Source organism: Sciurus vulgaris, assembly GCF_902686455.1.
Source record: "Sciurus vulgaris genome assembly, chromosome: 3".
NCBI lineage: Eukaryota > Metazoa > Chordata > Mammalia > Rodentia > Sciuridae > Sciurus > Sciurus vulgaris.
In genome coordinates, this window is record NC_136463.1 from 181,622,134 (window position 1) to 181,643,873 (window position 21,740).

General features: G+C 54.2%; 2 long non-coding RNA genes across 4 annotated transcripts in view; one reads left to right on the forward strand and one right to left on the reverse strand.

Annotated features, from left to right (window-relative positions):
• The first annotated feature begins 10,755 nt into the window (after positions 1-10,755).
• On the forward strand, positions 10,756-12,833 carry LOC306658133. The gene is made up of 3 exons (XR_013762976.1): positions 10,756-10,906; positions 11,155-11,439; positions 12,730-12,833. It is a non-coding gene; the product is annotated as an uncharacterized lncRNA (long non-coding RNA).
• Positions 12,834-18,916: 6,083 nt separating this feature from the next.
• The window catches only part of LOC306658128, a 30,037-nt gene continuing 27,213 nt past the window's right edge, over positions 18,917-21,740 (reverse strand). For all 3 annotated transcript variants that reach the window (XR_013762963.1, XR_013762964.1, XR_013762965.1), the window contains 2 exons: positions 19,922-20,034; positions 18,917-19,788 (listed from right to left, as the gene is read on the reverse strand). This is a non-coding gene — a long non-coding RNA (uncharacterized lncRNA). The remainder of the gene's footprint in view (positions 19,789-19,921; positions 20,035-21,740) is intronic.

Genomic DNA, 21,740 nt, shown 5'->3' on the forward strand with positions numbered 1-21,740 from the left:
GATCCCTCAGACCTGCAGCCCCACATGCAGGTGCTGGGCCTTCCCAGGACTGCCCAGAAGCGCCCGGTCTCCCTTCAGACCCAGAGCCACTCGACAAAAGGGACCAAAAGGGACGCACAGAGTCTAGCCTGGAGCTGGCCCTCCTCACTCCCCACCCGCTCCTGGTACTCCTCTCCTCAGCCCAAATCCCCAGCTCCTTACCCTCTCATGACCTTTGCCCCATGGCCTGTTGGGGGGCGATATCACTGGGATGGGGGAACCTAGTGGAGAGAGGAGGATGCCCCACCCCAGCCTCCTTCTGCTCCCCAAACGAGCACAGGGGCTGCCCACCATCCTGCATCCACTCTGCCCTCAGCTCCCTGGCTGGAAGCGATTTCATCAGAACTGCCCCTGGGGCAAGGGAACCCTAGGAAGGACGCATGGCACAAGCTGGAGGGCTGGCTCCCCACCTCCTCCCAGACCTGTTGCCTTCCCTCTGTCCAGGTAAGGCCCAGAAATCCTCATATGTGACCAACAGCCTCCAGAGAGCTGGAGACGTTCAATTCCCTGAGGAGCCTGGGAGAGGTCCAGGACAAAGCCCCGGGACCCAGAGACTTTGAGCTGTGTGCCTCCACTGGCCTGCCTGCACAGCCGGCTCTGAGGCAGTCACTACCGTGAGGGGGTCTGAGACACTGACTGTACAGGTGGAGCATCGAGTCTGGCCCATGGCCCCGACTGAGAACTGTGGAGTAGGATCGTCACTGTTTAACAGCAACTGAGGTGGCTCCTTCCTTCAAGCACCCCCAGTCCCCATGAGTCACTGTCTGGGCTTGGGGGCTGGGAATTTGACCTCGAGGAGCCCCTACCAGGACTGCCTTCCCGGGAACTCCACATGTAAACAGAGTCTTGGCACAGGGAGGTTGTGGGAAGCACAGGGGCACACGGTCCCCAGGATCCTGGGAGAAAGCACTCTGGGGTCCCCTGAGAGTTAACTGCTTTACTCCAGAGGAACAGAATCAAACCTTGAAGAGAGGGGCAGCCACCATGGAAGAGGAGCAGCCTGGGGCAGGACCCCAAATGCAGCCCCTGGGACAAGGATGCAGGGGCTGAGCACCATCCACGCCTCCACCCCAGAACACGCGCCCACTGCGCACATTCTGAGCAGCCGAAATCCACCGCGGACCCTTTGGAGGTGATCAGAGTCCTGAAAAGGATGGGCAGGACCCACGGCTGCCTCCCAGAGGCAAAGGCTCCCGCCAGTCCCCAGCAATGAGAGCAAGCAAAGACGCTCACAGGCTGAAGCCCCTAAAGGGCAAGGGTCAGTGACCATCATGGTGATAGCCCCATTCCTGGGTGCCCTGGCCTGGCCTGAGCTCAAGACGGCCACAGCAGAGTGACCCTTCAGAACTAGTGACATCCTGCTGCCTCCCCGCCCGTCCCAGGGCGGCTCCCCTGGTTTCCTGGTGTATACATTCATCTCCTGAGCTTGGCTGTGGCGCCAGCCTAGAACAGGGTGCCAAGGACTCAGCTGCACACAACAGCAAATAAACCAAAAATGCACAACCGAAAGCTCTGGGAGCTGCTGCGAAGCCCCAGGTCCTGGGCAAGTGCAGGGCTCCGGTGTCTGCTGACTTCCTGGGACCCACAGGAGCAGCTGCCAAGCATGGCTGACCTGGCGCACCCATTGCTGTCCCAGAAACGCCCTATCCCCACCTGTCCTCCTGGCTGTGGAGAGGAGAGAAGGAAAATAGATGAGCCTGGGGACACCTGAGGCCCTGGACAGGAGGAGGGCCTGGTCTGCAGTCGGGAGTGGGGACCGTCCAGGACCCTCAGCATAGGAGCAAACACAGAGCCAGGAGTTGCAACTGTCCAGAGCAGGTCCGAGTCACAGGCTCACCTCGCCACCTCCTTGGTCAGACCTTCCCACCTGGCCCTGGAGCAGGCCACAGCCAGGACACAACAGGAAGCTCTGGGCCCTCAGGTAGCAAGGTCCCCAACCCAGGGGCAGGTTGCACTTCCATGAGCCACATGGCTAGCATGTGGGCATCCACGATCCCTGAGCCACCAGGCCTGGTCCTGCTCATAGGAACCCACTCACTCCCAGGAAGAGAAGTGGCAAAGGAAATTAGGCAAAGTGACAATTACAAGCTTTGGAGTCCTCGAGGCCTGCAGAGAAGCTTTGTTCTGCCACTGAGCTGGCTATGTGACCTTAGATGAGCCCCCCCACACACACCAGGCCCACCTTCCTAGTCGAGTAAACAGCAAAAGCAGCACCCATCTCCCAGGAATGCAGTGAGGGGTAAGTGAGCTGGCATGGGAGAAAGCATTTGCAGAGCAGACACGCTCCGTAAATGGAGGACTGCTCAGAAATCTCCAGAAGACACCAGAAAGCTTCCAGGAGGCAAGGCTGCATGGGAGCTGTGCTCTGCAGAGTTTAGAAGGGCAAAGGCCAGCAACCTGGGGCTAGAAAGCTGCAACCCAGACCTGTGAGAGCCTGGCCACCAAAGGCCACGAGGCCTGTCCCCAAGCTATCCTGGAGAGCCCTCGGGCCCAGGCCAGAGCACTGGGGTGCACCTCCTCTTCCAGGCGTCGGCCTTGTTTTCCTCCTGAAGCCGTGTGGCCTTTCCCTGGTTACGTCTGCCGAGCGTTCTCCAAGAACAGCCCTCTGGGTGTTGCTCCTAACTCCAGGGGCTAGCCTAGTATCTTCCACGAGCAAGCTGTCCTCCACTGGCCCAAGGGCAGCCACTCTGGGGGACAGGTCAGGCCTCCTGGGAGCCTTTCCCCAGGTTGCCTGTGTTGGTCGTCAATGCTCAGGAGCTCTTGGTAAAATTCCAAGGATGCCCTAATCAGAGTTTGGGGCCTTCCAGGGGCATCGACGTGGAGTTTTAAGAGGCTCTGAGGTGAGTTTCCAGGACAGGTTCATCGTTCCAGTGCTGGGGATGGAACCCAGGGTCTGGCACACACGGGGCAGGGACTCTACCACTGAGCCACATCCCCAGCCCTTTTGGGTATTTTATTTAGAAACGGGATCTCGCTGAGTTGCTTAGCACCTCACTAAGTTGCAGAGGCTGGCTTTGAACTCACCATCCTCCTGCCTCAGCCTCCGAGCCGCTGGGATTACAGGTATGCACCACCGTACCGGGTCATCCCAGTCCATTTGATTTTTTATATTAAGACAGGGTTTTACTAAGTTGCCCAGACTGGCCTCACACTTGCCATCCTCCTGCCTCAGCCTCCTGAGTCACTGGAATTGGGGCAGAAGTTTTAATTCCCTTCATCTCTAGGGAGGTGGGCTGCACAGACTACTGTGCCTCGGTTTCCTCATCTGAAAAGTGGAGCGTTTGGCTGAGTATTGAATGAGTCCCCAAGTGGCACTTAGCATGTGGGTTACATCATAATTGTTTTCCAGATAAATGAGAAGAGGTGCGTGCCTCAGAAGCCTGGCTCGTTCACTAAGCACACGGATTTTGACTATTTTTCTTCCAAAGCGGTGAGAGAGAAAACGACCTGGAGGCTTCCCTCTTTGTCCCCCTGGGAGTGGGTGTGGAGGGAAGTGCCGAGGGACCAGGAAGGGCCAGAACAGCCCAGGCTCTGCCTCCAGGGTGGTGGCTGCGGTCATGCACTTTCTCAGAAAGCTCTCAAGTGTGTTTACGTGCAGATGCCATAAAGGAGGAAGAGACCCGTGGGCTGCCACTAACAGGTCTTTATTAGGACAAAGGCCCTCAGATCCGCGAAGAGCCCAGCATCAAGCAGGGATCCCAGCTCGCGGGGCCTACAGGACCCCGGCAGGACTGCCCTCCACCCTGCCCCAGGGCCCTCCTCTCCTGAGCAGGCCAGGGCTCTGCCGCAAGGGGGGCGGCCTGGAGCCAGAGCAGTGATTGGGACGTGCGGGCTGTGACCCTCCTTTTCTTGGGCTGCGCTTCCGCCTCTGTTCGAGGGGACACATGTGCCTCTCACAGGGTTGGTGACAGGAGGATGGTGGCGAGGCCTGGCCTGGCCTCCTGCCTGGTGTCCAGGGACCGGGCTGCTGTCATCTCTGTGGAGCCAGAGTCTGGAGTGGACGATGGACATCTCTGGGAGGGAACCAGGACGGAAGAGGAAAGGCCATTCTTTTTGTTTTCATTTAAAAAGAAATGCCAGTCGCCCGTGTTTGTCCCTCCTGTGATAACTCACACGTTGCTGCCTTCTTTTTTCGTGTTAAGAGGCAGCTGCATGCTGCTGACAGGCCCTGGCCAAGACCTCTCTGGGTCCAGCACTCAGCCCCAGAGATCGCTCTCCAGTCGCCTCCCTCCTGGGGTCCAAGCAGCCATCTGAGTCCCCTCTGCCCCAACGGGCTCTCTCTCCCACAGGCTGAGCAGCCATCCTGGCTGGGAGGATGGAAGGCGAGCTCTCCTGGAGACCCCGGGATCGTGAGATTGCTCATGATTAAACACATCGTGGGGAAAATTTGCAAGAACAGTACAGACAACATTTTGTCCTGAGTCATTGAAAGACAGCTGCGACCTCAACCCCCCCAGGCCAACACCTGGGTGGTGCATCCTCTGCACAGGGGCCCCCCCAGCAGCCCACCCAAGGCCTGTCCAGAGCGGATGGCACCGTGGGCAGGTGGCCTGGCAGGCGTCCTCCATCTTCCTTTCATCCCGCGACCTTGATGTGCTTTTAAGACTGTGAGCCAGTTCTTCTGTGGCTCTCCCTCCCAGGGTGTGTCTAAGGCGTCCCACGGGAGACTATGGCATGTGTTTGGGCAGGAAGGTCAACAGACAGGGATGCAGTCCATGCACCCGTGAGGTGGCCCTCTATCCCCCTATGATGTCGCTTGGTGCCCCTGAGGAGGGCGCTGCCCGCAGCTTCCCTGGGGAGGTGAAAGCGGGTGGAGCCATGAGGTCAGGAAAGTGCCCCACCTTCACCTTCACTGAGCCTCGCCCGCGACCCTTCCATCCACTCTCGCTCCGCACGCACGAGCTCCCTGTCCCCGCGACAGCCGCCAGGCGTGATCCCACCCCTCTCTCCTTCCTTCCGGCCACAGTGACTGGAGGGAAAGCTTTCTCTCACCCTGGACTGGCGGCCGTGCCCCCGGGGTTTCCTATCCACCGGGCTGATCATAATTCGTCAGCATCATCTGTCCCAGATTTGGCCAGTGGGGACTCCTGAGACGGCTCGCAGGTGGGTAGCAGCACAGGCCTGAGGGAAGGATGGCCAGAGGCGAGGTCAGAGCACGAGTTTCCTTCTTTTCTTCTTCTTCTTTTTTTTGGTCCTGGGGATTGAACCCAGGGGTGCTCTACCACTGAGCTAAGTCCCCGGCCCTTTCCATTTTTATTTTTTATTATGAGACAAGGTCTTTCTTTGTGAGTTGCCGAGGCTGGCCTTGAACTTGTGATCCTCCTGCCTCAGCTCTGAGTCGCTGGGATTTCAGGAGTGCACCATTGCACCTGGCTAGAGTTCCTTTTTTTTTTTTTTTTTTTTTTTTTTATCTTTTTAAAAAAATTTCTAAATTTTCTTTATTTTTACAGACTGCATTTTGATTCATTATACACAAATGGGGTACGACTTTTCGTTTCTATGGTTGCACACGGTGTAGCTTCACACCATTCGTGCAACCATACATGTGCATAGGGTGATGATGTCTGTCTCATCCCTGTCTTTCCTTCCCTCTAGAGTGCCTTCTGAGGTGATGAAGTGTTCTAAAGTTGACCGTACGGACAGGCACATATTTATGAACACACTACAAACCACTGGATCGTGCCCTTCAAATGGGTGAGCTGCGTGCTATGTGAGTTGTTTCTCAATAAAACGACTCCTGAGACAGACATCTTCACCCTACGTACGCGTATGATCACACAAATGGTGTGAATCTACATCGTGCACAACCACAGAAGAGTTTTACCCATTTGTGTACAGTGAATCAAAATGCAGTCTGTAAAAGTAAAAATCAAAATCAAAATTTAAAAACGGTTCCTGAAAAGCAACAACGCATACACCACAGCTTCCTGGCCCCTGGGTGGGACAGCTCAGCCACCGTCCTCGGCTTTCCTGGGTCTCCTGGAGGACCCAGCCCTGGCTGCCCACACACACCCTACTCCTGTCCCCTCTTCTTTCTCGATCGCTCCCTCCACCCCTCACATCCCCCATTCTTGCCTCTAAGTCTGCTTTTGAGGGACCCAAGCAAAGGCCAGCAGCCCCTTGGGTGGGAAGTCAAGGTTCCCTTGGGTGGGGTTGATTCTGAGACCCATCGCCCAGCCGGAAGGAAGGCCCCCACCAGCTGCCTCTCCATCAGAAGGCTGGACCTGGTCAAAAGCAGCCACAGAGCTGGTCTCAGTTCGTCCAGCGTGTCTGGCGTCAGGCAAGCGCGCGCGCGCACACACACACGTACATCCCCCACATGTACATCCACACACGTGCACACACACACACGTACATCCCCCCACATGTACATCCACACACGTGCACACACACACATGTACACACACACGTGTACATTCAGACACATGTACGTGCACACACTGCGGGCCTGGGAACACGGCAGGCACTGTCAAGTAACCTTGCCCTTTCACCCAGAGCCAGGGTGGGGAGGAGCTCACTTGCCCTCTGGCTCACTTTGCTGTCCCCGCGGCTGCACTTCCTGTGACCACACAAACCACCGAGACAGAGGAGGCCGTGTAGCCGCTTCCCGCCTGGATCTTGTACATCTGAGGAAAGAAGGCAGAGCGCGCAGCCAGGGGCTGAGGTCCGGGCCGAGCACCCCGGGGCCCCAGGGGTGTACCCCCTTCCCAGGGCTGCCACTGCGGAAGGCCACGGGCTGGGCAGATGGAACAGGAGCCGAGCAGGAAGCTCTGCAGGCTGCACGTCCCGGACCAAGGTGTTGGCAGGTGGCTTCTTCTAGGCCCTCTCCTTGGCTTCTAGAAGGCCACCTTCTTGCTGTCCTAACTTGGTCCTCCTTCTGTGCACAGAGCAACAGACCCAAAGAGCCTCAGGTTAGCTCAAAAATATCCTGAGCTGATCATAGAATAAGAACACTATTTTAGCTTTTACGAGTTTTCCTGAGATGGTTGGTTTTGTGTCAACCTGGTCAGGATCTGATACCCAGTTACTAATTCCAACACTGATCCAGTGCTGCCATGGAGGACTATTGCAGATGTAGTTGACTGGGTTGACTTTAAGGACAGGAGATTCCTCTTGATACCGTGGGTGGGCCTCATCCAATCAGTTGAAGGACTCATGAGCCAAAAACAGGCTTCTTGAAGAAGAAATTCTGCCCCAAGACTTGTGCCTGAACCTGCAGCCCCTGCCCTGCACATTGTAGATTGCACAAGCACAGGAGCCGATGCCTCAAATACGCACACATGTGCAAGTGTGTGTGTGTGTGTGTGCGCGCACACGCGTGCGCGCACGGGCCTGCATGTGTCCCCTACTGGTTCTGTTTTTCTGCTCCCCTAACCGACACATTTCCCCTTCAGAGGGCCAGTGAGTGCTGGGCAGCGGTGTGTCGGGAATAAGGGGTCCACTGTTCAGGGGCTGTGGGCATCCATCCCAAGGTGACCCCTGAGGTCAGCAGAAGCAAGTGGGGCATTTGCTGAAACTTATCCTGCTGCTCCATCATCAGAAAATGCACCCTGCTGTCTCACCCCAAAGGCCAGAGGACCAAAAATAACCCACCAAGTTATACCCAAAACAATGCTGTAACGGAAAATTACAGAAGCCACTTGAAGCACTCACGAAGTTCAAGTCCCATAACCAGCTCTTACGTCAATCAGATTCTGCTGAAAACCCTTCATGGCTCCTAGAATAAACCTCACTGGGGCGCAGGGGCCCGCCCAGCTCTGCTCACTTTCTCCTTTCCTGTGCTCCAGCCAGGCCCCGCTGCCACCTCAGGGCCTTTGCACATATTGTTTGTGCTCCCGGGACTCCCCTTCCCCTGGCTCTTTGCCTGGCCCTTCTCATCCCTTGGTTCTGACTGTGCATTGACATGACACCAACTTTGCTTGACGTCCCCTCTCCAGCCCTTTTTAAAGCTGACTGCAGTCTGATGAAAGACTTGGTGTCTGTTTATTTTCTTGCTTATTGTCCTCCTTCACCTTCCCACTGGTCTGAAGGTGCAGGAGCACACACCCATCTTTCTCTTGCATCTTCCCAACACCAGGGTCACAGGGGGCCACCCCTGGAACATATGGAATGAATAACTGAATAGTGACTCAGTTCCTAAGCTGTCCATTAGGATCAGTGTCCTCCCCACCTTCCCATGAAGCTCTGGGCCAACTCCATTGCATCCCTTTATGGCTGACAGCAGCACATGGCATTGGCATCCGCTGTCCTGACTATGGAGGGGAGGACTGGGACACACCTACAGGCGGGGACTCAAAATAAACCCTCGGGAGGGTCTGGTGGTGCACACTGTAATCCCAGCAACTGGAGAGGCTGAGGCAGGAGGATCTAAAGTTCGAGGCCAGCCTCAGCAACTTGGCCAGATTCTGTCTCAAAATAAAAAATAAAAAGGGCTAGAAATGTGGTTCAGTGATTAAGCACCCTGGGTTTAAGCCCTGGTACCACAAAAACAAAACAACAACAACAAAAAAACCCATCTTGCCCCTGAACAAGGGGAGCCCAGATGGGCCATCCTGACAGCTGTCTCTCCGAGTTCAGAAATGTGGAGGAGTGTTCCAGAAGAGCAGGGAAAGTGACACTGCTAAGTGACACTGTGGGAGCTCACCAGGAGCCAGCAGACCTGTCACCCCAGCAGGAGAGCAGCCTGCTGAGCTGGCAGGAAGGCGGACCAAAGCCCCCTAAGTCGTGGAGGGGCCTAGGTCTGGCCCACTGCTGGGAAGCAAGAGGTGGTTTCTGGGTGAGGGCTGGGCAGGGCTGGGGCATTCAAAAATGTATTGATATATAAGGAACTGATACCAAAAGTATCAAATATCTTTGTATTTTTCCTAAATAATATAAAGATAAGAACTTGGAACGTGCTAATGCCAGTCTTCCCTATCACCTGTACTAGAAAAGTTAACAGATGTTTAAAACAGTGCCTGGCAGGTAGCATGGGCCGTGGTAGACATGGTGAGCGGTCTGTTGCAGTGGGCGAGTCTCTTCTCAGCTGTTCCAGGTGCACTGGCGGGGCCTCCCTCTTCTAGCTCTCCAACGTGAACCTCCCTGGGCCTTGCTCTCTCCAGAACCCTCATCTTGCATTCCTACCTCCCAGCTCTTTCTCTACCTCTTTGTACCACATTCTGGGAGAATCCTTCAGCCTGTTCAATTCACAAATGTCCTCTGGCAGCGAGTGCTGAGCTCCAGCTCCAGAATTCCGTGAGCGTCCCAGCTTCTCCCAGTGACCTCTGGTCTCTGTTCCCTTTCCATTGCTGGCACCTGGGTGTCTCCTGGGCCAGGCTGAGGACATCACTGCACTGCACTCTACCCTGCGTCTCCTGTCTGTGGCGCACACTTCACGGTCCCGACCCCTGCCTGCCGGCAGCTGCTCCCTGCTGTGAGCCAAGCTGCTCTCGGGTCCTCTGTCATGGCAACCACTCACTCCTCACCCTTCTTTCCTCAGCCAGTGCCCTGGCTCTGCAGCCTGACCCTCATCCTCCCACTGCCCGCACGGGGCTCTGGACAGCTGGTCCCTGTAAATGCAAAAGGACGGGAAGTAGACCTCAAGGGGTTCAGAGGAGCCTTTCTTGACTTGCAGACTCCAGCACGGTCGGGGCACATTTTCCAGATGTGAAAACGGCCGCCAGTTACAGAGGGGATTTTGTGTTTAGAAGGTACAATGATGTGATCATTGGGAGCTGTGTTAGTGCAGTCTTGTCAGGGGCTAGTTGTTCGGTTAAAACTTTAACTTAGGAGGGTGGTTGTAAAAAGGTTGAAACTCAGTGTTGTCTAGGGAGATAGGAGTCCAGACCCTGATGGATAAGTACTCAGCTCTTGCCCCTGGGTATTTGCTGTGTCTCCATTTAGGACTAATTAGCCAGCAGAGAAGGTCAAGGTTTTAGGGCCCAGTATTCAGTACCTGCCCCCTTCCCCCAGGGCCCATTGTTCCTTGACTAGTTTCCCTTCTCTCCTCCTCAGCCACACCTCTCTCCATTTTTCTTTGGGGGCCATCTTGCAGGAATATTATTTTCCATAACCCTTCAGTCCCCATTGGCTATTTATAAGCCTTTCCAGCTCCCTCCAGTCCCCAGTCCCCTAAATAAAGCAGCCTCCAAGTGGTGGCCTGACCCTCCAGTCATGCCCCTTCCAACGGCCCCCTGGACGTTCCCAAGGGCCAGTCCTCCATCCCTGTCTCTGCCCCGATCTGCTTACACCCATCAGCCACCAGGTCCTGCTGACCCTGCCACCAGCCATCCTGCCTGGACATCCAGCCCCTCCTGGGCTCCGCAGGGTCTTCTCCCCTCAGGGTCACGCTGGCTTTTGTTTTCTAGAAACGGAAGTTCTTAGGAAAGCTTGAAGGGTTCACTGAGCGAGCGAAAGAAATCCCATAGACTAGCTGGGCAGTGGGGAGAGGGACGGGGAGGACAGAGGCCAAGGGCAGAGGGCCTGTTTCCTGTGTCCTGCTTCTGGGGGCCCCAGAGAGGGAGGCCTGGTACATCCAGGCAGATGGAGTGGGACAGCCCTGGGGGGCATCCCCACTGTGAGGAGCAGCCCTCAGGAATCCACAGTAAGACTGGGAGTCCACTGAGCCCCACATGCCGCCCTGGCTGTGGCACCAGAAGGACCTGGAGCAGAGGGACCAGAGGCAGGGAGGGAGAGAGCCCTGCAGAGGCCAAGGCTGGAGCCTGCCGAGGGGTCGAGGGCTGAAGTCCAGGCGCGGACGCAGCCTCCAGTCCTCCAAGGCTCAGGCAACGAATTCCATGTGGAAGGGCCTGGCATTCCTAGGCTTGGTGTTTTCCCATCTATTCCAGGGTGAAAAGTACAAACATCCTGCCAGACGTCCCAGTCAGAGGTGAGGCCACCCTGGGCCCAGGTGAGGGCTGGAGAGGCCTCCTGGACAGTGGGCCCTGTCCCCACCCAGCACACGTTCCTGCCCTCTGAGGGGGACAGAGGAGCAGCATCCTCAGCCCAACCTGTGGCTGTCCCCACAATTTGGCTGGAGGGGGACACGTGCAGGGGACAGTGCCCAGCAGGAAGGAGCAGGGGAAGTCAAGGGGTCAGAAGTCTAGCCCAAACTTGATGTTTTAAATAAACTCCCAGGAGGGGACAAAGAGAGATGGGCACGGTCACCAGATTAAGTGGCTCGGCCGGAGGGCTGACATCTGGACAGGTAAGGTCACCCCAGCCCATGCTGCGCCATCCTGACTTCCCTTCCCCGGACGCCCAGAGGGACCCAGCTCCAGCCCAGCTCCTGGTGGCAACGCAGGCCCGAGTCTCCATTTTGGTAGGTCCTAGACTGCCACCAGAACAGTCCTTCGTGGTGTTCCAAGAGCACAGACCCAGCGGAGGCCCAGCAGACAAGCAAGTCCAGAGCCAGCATCTCAGGTCAGAGGGGCCACCCAGCACGGGGCAGGGAAGGGCCCAGCGGTTTGCCCGGAGAAATCCCTGGGACGGTGCTAGGGCCTGCGGGCCCTGCACCCACCTCCTGAACTCTCCATCCTCGCTTCCCCCTACGAGTCTGGAAGCCCCCCTGACTTGAGGGCTTTCCCTCCGACCCACTCTCCTCCTCCTTGTCCCCGGGCTCCCCGACACTCACACGGTCCCCAGCTGCAGCCAGAGCCCTGCGTGCCCCATGGAGGGGCTCCAGCACGGGCGCCCTGTGGAGAGCAGCAGACTGGAGCTGGTGACGGGGCGCGGTCAGCAGCTGGGAGGGCAGGTAGCATCTCCACTGTCTCCTGATGTGCCCAGCAGGCGGCCAGCCACCCCCAACTGGGGCAGTGACTGACGTGAGACTCCAGGTGCCTTCCTGACCTCTCAGGAGGGTGGTAGACCAGTTGTCTGCCTCCTTCCATCTCCGAGTGCTGGTTTCACTGCAGTGAGTGTGTCGGTGAGTGGTGAGGCTGGGGAGAGGCCCCAGAACAGGCGTTCCTGACAAGTCTCCAAGTGATGCCCGAGCCGGGCGGCACTGAGGCCCACACTTAAAACTGCGGATGCAGGCTTTCGGCATTGAGTAGCCTGGGCTCCAGGCCCCAGCCTGCCCCCTGCTGGCAAGGGGCCTCTGAGGCCTTAGAAATTGCTGCTTGAGTCTAAATTTCATCTCTAGTGGACAGATAGGAAATATACTTCCCTCCGGGGATTGAGTTAAGGATTGTAAGGATTAAGATGATTTGGGGAGATTACTTAGTACAGTTTCTGGCTCCTAATAATATCAGAAATATGTTCTTTATCAATCAGTTGAGGTGTGGTAATTTGGGTGCCAGAAAGTCGCTGGATTGTTTTGATAAGCCCTGTAGAACTACTTGACTTTTTAAAACATTACTTCTACAAGATTGATAAGAATTAAAATTTAATTTAAGAATTATATAAGATTTAATTCCATTAAAAAGGAGAAATCGCCGTGTATGGTATCACACGACTATAATCCCTGCAGGTCAGGAGACTGAGGCAGAAGGATCACAAGTTGCTAGCCTGAGCAACTTAGTGAGGTCCTTTCTCAAAATAAAAAATAAAAAGGGCTGGGGCTGTAGCTCAGTGGTTAAGTGTCCCTGGGTTCGACCCCCAGTATCAAAAAAAAAAAAAAAAAAAGGAGAAATCAACTGCTCTGATAATTTAAATATGGAAACATCAATAAAGATTGTTATTGTTCACAATAATCCACTCCCCTTTCCTGAACAGGGTGCTACAGCTTCTCGCTTCTGGGGAAGGAGTATTCATCCAGGGCCAATGACTTTGGGCTTGACCTTGACTGCCTTGGCCAGCAGCACCTGTGGACCTGCCCTCAGGCATGCCAGAGCAGGAGCTAAGAACCACTGCTGAGTTCTTCTACCAGCGCACCTCTGCCACAGGCCTGTGCTCCAGATGGGACTTTGGCTTTGGAATTACAGCCACAGTTGACCCACAGCCAAAAGAAGCCAAGCCACGGCCAATCTACAAAAGAAATGTCAGACAAGTGAGGAACAAGCCTTCATTGTTATGAGCCACTGAAATGCTGGGCTAGCTTGTTACTGCAGCTTTACCTGTGAAAACTGACTAAAAAGCTTCCTACAACAGACCACAGGTTTAAAAATATGGTGTGTCTATTTAATGTGCATGTAGCTATTAAATTTAAAATTAAGTTTGAAATGATGTTAAATTTGAATTTGCATTTCAATGTCTACAGCTATTAAAATTGTATTTAAGGATATAGGAAATTGCTCAAAATCCTGAGTGAATAAAAGCAACATTTAAGACTGAAAGTACAATAGGATCTCAATTTTGTAAATAAGAACGTATCTTGTACATATATTGGTTGAAGAATGGTGGTAACTTTGCCTAGGAAAAGGGACTGGGGAAAAAATATAGACCCAAATATTAATAGTAGTTATCTCAAGATGGCAGAATTGGAGATATTCATCTCCACTGTCCAACTTTATCTATATTAACCATGGAAAGCTTTCATATTTTAGGACAGTCATACTGACTCAGCAGTCAGTGGCGGTGTAGAGGCAGGAATCCCTAGGAGGAAGACAGCAGGACCCAGCAGCTCCAAGATCCAGGGCAGGAAGTGAGAATGGAGAGGGGATATCAAGGTTTTCTGGACTCCAGGCACCAACCAAAGCCCAGCAGCCTCTAAGGCCTCGTGCGAATATGTGCAACTTAAAAAAATTGTCTCCAAATATAAAAATTAAAATGTGGCATCAAATTTAATACACGTTTAGGGGTTGGGGATTGAACTCAGTGGCAGAGCACTTGCCTAGCATACCCAAGGCCCTGAAAAAAAAATTAATACATGTTTAAATGTCTAGAAATTGTAAATTCATGTCCAAAAGCCAAATGCAATGACCGCTTAACAGGTATAGGAGTGATGGAAAGTTCTGGAACTAAATAGTGTAAATGATAATGTGACATTGTGAGTGTACTTAATGCCACCTAAAGTGAACCATTCACTTTAAAGAGGTTTTATTTGGGGAGGGGGCAGGCACCAGGGATTGAACCCAAAGGGGCTTAACCACTGAGCCATATCCCCAGCCCTTTTTTATATTTTATTTGGGGACAGGTTCTCACTGCTTTGCTTGGCACCTCACTGTTGCTGAGGCTGGCTTTGAACTGGTGATCCTCCTGCTCAGCCTCCCCAGGCGCTGGGATTACAGGCGTGGCCACCACACCCAGCTTCTTTCACTTTAAAATGGTGGAAACTCTGTCGTCACTATTTTGTGCTTCGTGTATTTGACCACCAATCCCCACCCTCCCAGAACTGCAAAGCAAGTCAGTTCCTGAATAGTTAGTTATGTGGGATTTGGATGACCTTCAGTGTTGACCTCCAATATGATGTTGAGAGGACCCCAGGATAAAACTGCCCCTAAAGAGGCATAGAACATAGTCTATGTTCCCCGGTGACTGGACACTTCCTGGGGTAACAGCAAATGGCAGCTTTGGTGAGAATGAGGTAGAGAACAGACCTCCCACTCACAGATTGCTTGGGGCCGGGGGCTCGAACAACCCAGAGGGGGATCAACCATCAGCTGAGTCAACACTGCACTTGCCTGAAATCCTGGCCCCTCAGGAGGCTGAGGCAGGAGGGTCCCAAGTTCAAGGCCAGCGTGGGCAACTTAGTGAGATCCTATCTCAAAAAAAGGGGGTGCTGGGATATAGCTCAGTGATATAGCAGTGACCTGGAATGTTCAAAGGCCCTGGGTTCAACCTCCAGCTCTGCAAATTAAACAACCCCAACACCCCCGCCCCCACCCCCACCTCCTGCACTCTCCTCCTGAAATCCCACAGAACAGCACTCGGGGGCAGCAGAGAGCCAGGCCAGCCTGGGCAGGGACCTGGCGCTCTCTCCCTCTCCCCTTACCCCCTGGTCCCTACCACGAAGGCAGTTCCTTCCATCAGTTTCAGAAGAGGGTACCATTTTTCCAAAGGAAAAGTCTTTGCAAGTAAAACCTGAGTATTTCATCTCCTGCATCCATTGGGCTGTTCAAGGAAATCAGTCTTTATACGTTGAACACTTTCCACACCATGTTTAAGTTGACAGCTAATTTCAGGGCTGACCGTGCAAAGCCCACTCCTTATTTTGGGGGTTATCAGTTTGAAACTCTTCACCTGATAGTCATCATGCGGGTGTCTCTAAGGGCTAGAGAACTTTAACAGCCAGACCGATGACAAAGACAGTTTCTCCATAAGATGGAAAAGATTGATTTGGCACAGAGCAGCGCAGCCTGAGCCGGTTCCAAAGCACAGGTGGCCACAGGTCTCTTCCAGGACACTCAGCATCTATCACCCCATGCCGTGTACAACAGCACCTCAAGATCGAGTCACTTACAGCAGCTGCAGGTTGAGAATCCCAGTCCTAAATGCTTGAAACCCAGAAGTGCTTTGGATTTCAGCTTTCTGGGACTTTGGCGTATCTGCAAGTCTAAAAGCAGAATTCATTCATGTTTCATGCACACTTTATACACATAGCCTAGAGTTAATTTTGTACATTATTTTTAGTGAGGCTGATTTTGACCCATCACATGAAGACAGCTGTTGAATTTTCTATTATTGGCATCCTGTTAGCACTCAGAAAGTTTGAGATTTTGGATTTGGGGTTAACAATGCTCCACTAGTATTATTGTTATTTCTTTTTCATGCTGGGACTTGAACCCAGGCCTTTGCACTTACTAGGCCAGCACTCTGTCTCTGAGCCCAGCTATAGTCATATTAGCGTTGTAGTTTTGGGATTGGGCTCAGCCAGGCGATTCTTCTGCTGGTCTCACCTGGTTCACCATGTGGCTGAGTGAGTTAAGCTGGTCCCTTTGGTCCAGGTCCTGAATGCCTCACTCACCTGCCTGTGTTCACAGGGTGACGGAATAAACTGGGCACCTTAGTGTCAAGCAGCCTCACTTCAACATGTCAGCTGAACTCCAAAAGTAGCAGGAGAGGCCAAATCCCAGGGAACAGCACTTATTTCCTGCTGTCTTCTTGACCCAAGCAAGACAAATAATTAGTCCTGCTTCAGGGAGTGGAGAAATTAGACCCCAGGAGCTGTAAAATATTGTGGACTTTAAAAAAGTATCCACCAGACCCTCTCTCCTCTCCTGCCATGGCCAAGGACATCTTTATTCAGTCAGAGATGGTTGGCAGGCACTGCCAATGAATGGTTGTGTTAGCTTTTCTATGCTATGGTCAAAATACCAACCTAGAGGAAGGAACCTCTACAACTCTACAACCTGGGGGAAGAAAAGTTCATTTGAGGCTCAGGGTTTCAGAGGTCTTAGATGGCCGACTCCGTTGCTCTGGGCCCAAGGTGAGGCTGAACGTCCTGGTGGGAGGGTGGAGCAGAGGGGCACTGTTCGGGTTGTGGCAGCCAGAAAGCAGAGGCGGGGAGGGGCCACAGGGAAGATGCCCCCATCCAGGGCACATCCCCTGACCCACCTCCTCCAGCCACACCCCACCTGCCTACAGTTACCACCTCGTTCTCCTAATCTAATCATGTCCCCTCTGACTATCCCTGCATTAGCAGGATTTGGGGGGAGATTCCTCATATTAAAACTATAAGAGCACCCCTATGCCCCTGGGATCAAGTTCAAGGCAATTAAAGGAATCTCTCCCAGGTGCATAAGGTATTATAGATGGAATTGTGCCCCCTCCGAAAAAAAAATCCATATAATTCATGTTAAAGCCCAACCCCCGTGTGATTATATTTAGAGACAGAGCCTTTAAGACGGGAGCTAAGGTTAAATGAGGTTAATCCAATAAGACCGGTGTCCTTATGAGAAGAGAAGTCAGAGTGTGCACGCAGAGAAAAGGCCGTGTGAGGACGTGGGGCGGGGGCTGCCTGCCAGTCAGGTGGGAGCGCGGAGCCCAGCCCTGAGGGCACCTTGTCTTGGCCTTCCAGCCCCCAAGACTGGGGGAATCCAGCTCCTGTAGTTTCACCCCCCGTGGGGGCAGCCTGAGCCCAGCAGAGGTTCCTCGGTTAAATCACTTTGGGAGGTGCGGGCTCAACACTGACCTTCTCCCGTGGAGAGTTGTAGACCGCTTGCCCAGTAAAGGCCCTGAGAGGCTCCTGGCCATGTCTCCCAGATGGTTTTGGACACCACAGGGAGCAGCATGCATTCCTGAGGCTCCTGAACCATGGCTGCAAACCCCACGGCCTCACAGTTCTGGAGACTGGGGTCCACACTCCAGAAGTCGGCAGGATGGTCCCTTGTGCAGGCTCTGAGGGAGAACCTTCTGGACTTCCCTCCAGCTCTGGTGGCCACTGGCAGCCCTGGCGTTCCTTGACCTGTGGAAGCCCAGCTCCCATCTGGGCCTCTGCCTCCACAGGCCGCCCTGCATCTCCTCCTTCCGTCGCCTCCCCTTTCTTTTACAAGGACTCCGGTCATCGGGTTTAGGCCCACACTAAACCCAGAATCTCCCTGAGACCCTTAATCACACTTGCAAAGACCCTCATTGCAGGCTGAGGGAGAATCTCACCTGGCAGACTGAAGGCTCTGGGCTCCATCCCCGGCGCTGCCAGGAAAGCAGACCTTACTGCAGATGAGCTCACACCCAGGGCTCCAGGCACTCGTGTCTTTGGGGACACAAGTCCACCAGTACAAAGCCACAGACAACCAAGGTGACCGGCGCCACACAGAGCTGGGGTGATGGAGACCCCTTAGAGCTGGTGCCTGCATGGACGTGCTGAGAGGGACTCCCATGACAGTGCTGGCTGCCAGCGCCTCACTTCCACAGGTGCACGGTGCACGCCTGTAATCCCAGCGCTCAGGAGGCTGAGGCCGGAGGATGGCGGATTCAAAGCCAGCCTCAGCAACTTAGCAACACCCTAAGCAACTTAGCAAGACCCTGTCTCTAAATAAAAAATAAAAAGGGCTGGGGACGTGGCCCAGTGGTAAAACGCTGGTACCAAAAAAAATAAAAGCAAAGCATGACTGGGCTTGGCGATCCCACCTTCCTGCGGTGCTGGGAGGGGGCCTGTTTTGGGGAGCACTTGTGAAAACAGTGCTCGCTGCCGCAGCGATGGCAGGTGGGCTTCTAGACTTCCTCTCAACCCCTCCCCAGAGCCCTGCCTCCCCTGGTCCCATCCTCCCAAGGAGTTAGCTCCTCACCTCCTTCCAGAGGGCATCTTCCAGGACTCACCATGTCCCCGTTGCCCCAGGGCCCACCTCCCTCCTCCTGTGCACAGCCCTGTTTGCCTGTAAACCACCAGCAGCTGGTCCAGGGGTACAGACTTCTGGAAGGCACACGACCTGAGCTGTTCGGTCTGGAGGGGCTCACAGGCCAGCCTGAATGCAGACCTGCAGCAGGGACCATGCGTCCATCGTTTCTCCAGAACCATCCACAGAGGCTGCAACCCTCACGTTTAGGGTTCGGGTCAGTGAGACGCTCTCCCACAGAGCTGTCACCTGGGGAAAGAAGCAGGAAGGTGGGAAAGGCTTCCCGGCCCCCTCAGTTTTCCTGGTGGAAGCCAGAGCAGGAGGAGGCATCAGGGAGAGAGCCCTGGGGGACAGGGCCACCCACAGGGACAAGCCTGGAGGCGAGGCCCTCAGGAGGCCCCAGGGACGGAGCAGAGCTGACTCCTGCAGAGAGGGCAGCAGCTGATGCAGCAGGGTCCCCCTGAGATGGAGGACAGCAGGCCCTTGGGGCTGGGAGGGAGCTGGGGAGCCGGAAGGCGAAGTCCAGCACCTCCACGCCACCAGGGCTTGGCCCATTGGCCACCCAGAGGTCTTGCCAATATCCAGATCCTGGGAACCTGGGCTCTGCTGGGATTGTGCCTCGGGCTCACTGGGCTGTGTGGACTGAAAGGAAAATGTGACTCGGATGGGCAACGCAGGAACCAGGTGAGGAGACCCACACGTGGAAGTTTATTTGCCAGTCAGTGTCTGACAAAGGCCAAATCGAGAGAGGCAGGAAAAACTTAGCTCTGGGGTACTTTATGGGGCGGTTTGGACGGCCTGTGTAAGGTCGCATGAGCGCATACGAGCTGCTTGCATTAAGAACTTACAGTGGGCTGGTGGGACAAGTGAGGGAATGTTCCAGTGGGGTGGTTAATGGGAGGTGGGACGGGGAAGTCTCTGTAAGTGCCCCTAGAGGGCAGGAAAGCGACTTATGGTAAGAATTTAAATGACTGCATAGATGCTAAACCTTGGACATAACATGGACAACAGGGTGGGACTCATCTCTCAGACTGAACGGTACAGGGCTGGGATGTAGCTCAGAGGCAGGGCACCTGCCTAGCCCGTGTGAGGCCCCGTGTTCAATTCCCAGGGCGGCAGGGGGGAAAGTTGACTTTTTGCAAGCAGACATCTATCTTAATTGCCTCAGGTTTCTATCCATGGGACTCAGCTGGTACTTAAGGTCCCCAGGAGTACTCAGGAAGGATGGCTGGAGGGACTGTCCCTTGTGTGGACGCTCACTTGTAGCCTCTTGAGGTTGGTTTGCACCTGGGTCCCGTGAGGTCATTGCGCAGCCACCTGCCAGGCCTCCGAGGGGTCTGGGTGGACTCACCTCCCTGGACCGTCAGACAGCTCGGCCATGGTGGCTCCCAGCTGCTGGCAGGCCAAAGCGGGAAGGGTGGACTGTGGAGATGAGGTGGGCACTGGAAGAGCTGACCTCGTGCAGGGGCAGTCAGGGGTGTGTGTATGGCGTGGGGAGGCCTGAAGTACCCCTTTGTTTTAGAGAGGGCACGGCAGGGATGGTCTGTCCCAGTTCAGTTTTCCACTCTGAGGGCGTTGGTGGTCCCAGGAATCCCATTTGCATCAAGAGCCCAGGCTTCTGGGGGGTTAAGAGGAAAGAATTTATTTTAACTTGCAAATTTGTTCTGGTAGTTTAAGTCATATTTATGCCTTGTTGAAAGGGCAAATGAATCGCATATGTTTACAAATGAACAAAAACTCCAAAGACAAACCTTGCCCAGGGTTTCTCTGCAGCCAGGAGTCCCTGACACAGCTGCCCTTTGGTATCTCATAGCTGCAAGCTCCCAACATCCAGGGTTTATCACAACTCAAGCGATAACTGGTACTGTGGGAAAATTAGAAAATACAGTTAACCAAAACAAATTAAATTTACAAAGTCTCACGTAACCCTACTACCTGAAGATAATCTTGTTTTCATATCTTGTGTTTCTTTGACGACTGATACATTCGAACATTTCCCCATGTTTGTTAGCTGTTTAGATTTCTTTAGTGAAGGCAGACCTGGTGGCTCATGCCTGTAATCCTGGCGGTTCAGGAGGCTGAGGCAGGAGGATCGCAAGTTCAAGTGGCCTCGAACAACAGCCTCAGCAACTTAGCGAGGCCCTAAGCAATCTAGTGAGACCCTGTCTCTAATGAAAATTAAAAGGGCTGGGGATGTTGCTCAGTGGTTCAGTGACCCTGGGTTCAATCCCTGGTACCAAAAGGGAGAAAAAGGAAAAAAAAAAAAAACTTCCTTGGTGACTAGTTTGTCTGTGTCTTTGCATATAGTTTTTGGGCATTTAATGGGACCATCATTTTGTTTGGGATCCTAGAGGCATACATACGAGTCTGTACTACCTGCAGTTTTATATATATATATATATATTTTTTTTTTTTTTTTTTTCCAGTTTGTGATTTGTTCTTAAAACTTTCAGAGTGGTATTTTTGTTTGTTTGTTTTAGTTCCAGGGATTGAGCCCAGTGACACTGAACCACTGGGCCACGTCCCCAGCCCTTTTTATTTTTTATTTTGAAACAGGGTCTTGCTAAACTGCTGTCTAAGTAGCTGGCTTTGAGCTTGGGATCCTCCTGCCTCAGCCTTCAGAGCCGCTGGGATTACAGGCAGACGCCACCACGCCGAGACTGTGGTGTTTTTAAATGTGTTTTTCTCTTTTGGAGTTTCTCTACCGGCTTTTCTGTTTAGAGCGTGATTCTCCCCAAACCAACACCTTCCTCTAGCCTGTGAGTCCGCCTCTCTCTTCCCGGGTATCTCCCTCTGCGGTACATCAGGAAATGAAAGTGAGAAGCTAACCCAGCCTTTTCAGGACTCTGCTTTCAGGACTCGGCCCTCCCTCCCTCTGTCCCGCAGGGCAGGCCCGTGCACAGCGCAGGCGCTCCAAAGCATAGCTCGGGAGGTTGGCGCTTGCTGCTGTGCGGAGGCCAGGCTCCCTTGGCAAACACCTTGAACACCCTAGAGCTATTTCTGTCCTCCCTGATTCCCCTGGCTCCCCCAGGGGGGCCTGGCCTTCCCCCCTCAGTGCAGCGCCTCCCCCTGGCTGTTCACCTGCATCTCCCAGGGTGCTCACCCCAGGGTCCTTGCCCAGGGTCCTGCAGGGCATGTGGGCCCCTCCAGCAGAGGCCCTCGGGGCGCCTGGGCCCTTGGGACAGCCAGGCCTCTGTGAGGTGGGAACACTGGGGGGCGGGGCAGCGCCCACCCCTGGGTCTCATTAGCCTCTTTCTTCCAAACGGATCCCATGTCTGTTCTAAGTGGAATTCCTGAGCCACCTGCGCCTGCACAGACTCTCTCCATCTCCTGTTTCCTGAACATTCGAGAAGCCGGAGTTCAGGGAGGACTTGAACAGGAGCTCGGGCCTGGCAGAGCTGACATTCCCAGCGGCTGCCTGGGAGCACCCTGAGGGGCAGACAGCCACGTTCAGGCTCCCAGGCCCTCCCCAGGTCCCCCATAGTGACCTCAATGACAGGCCCGGTGGCACATTGTGCACCGCCTCCTCTAGCAGGGGAAATAGAGCCCCCAGAAAGCACCAGGTCCACT